Source organism: Papaver somniferum, unplaced genomic scaffold, assembly GCF_003573695.1.
Source record: "Papaver somniferum cultivar HN1 unplaced genomic scaffold, ASM357369v1 unplaced-scaffold_132, whole genome shotgun sequence".
NCBI lineage: Eukaryota > Viridiplantae > Streptophyta > Magnoliopsida > Ranunculales > Papaveraceae > Papaver > Papaver somniferum.
The window spans coordinates 24,681,584-24,682,249 of record NW_020622381.1 but is presented as its reverse complement, the minus strand read 5'-3'; positions in this window follow the sequence as shown (position 1 = coordinate 24,682,249).

Here is a 666-nt window from a genome sequence, read left to right as displayed (position 1 = left end):
ATTAAACCATGCTCCACTCCTTATTCTGCATCACTGAAACTAAGTGCTAATGATGGTGAAGTCTTGTCTAATCCAACAGAGTACAGATCAATAGTTGGATCTTTACAATATCTCACTTGGACAAGACCTGAGAGTTGCTTTACAGTCAATCAGATTTGTTAGTTCATGCAATCACCTATTTCAGTACATTTATCTGTTGCCAAGAGGGTGTTAAGATATATCAAAGGTACTTTGAATCATGGTTTATTCTTCACCAAAGTTTTCACTGCACTTCAAGGGTTCTCAAACGCAGATTTGACAGAAAATCCAGATAACAAAAGATCTATTAGTAATTATTATATTTTTTTTGGTGCAAATCCAATTAGTTGGTCATCTAAAAAGCAAGCAACTTTTTCAAGATCAAGCATTGAAGCAGAATACAGGTATTTAGCTTCAACAACAACTGAAGTCATTTTTCAACAAACTTCACCAACTATTTCCTATGACAATCAAAGTTCAATAGCTCTAGCTTCTAATCCAGTGTTTCATAGCAGGATGAAACACATGGCTATGGATTTTCACTTTATCAGAGAGTTGGTTCAATCCAAATCTTTACAGGTCATTTTTCTTTCTACTCTTGAACAAATTGCATATATTTTTACCAAGGGACTAGCTGCAGCAAGATTC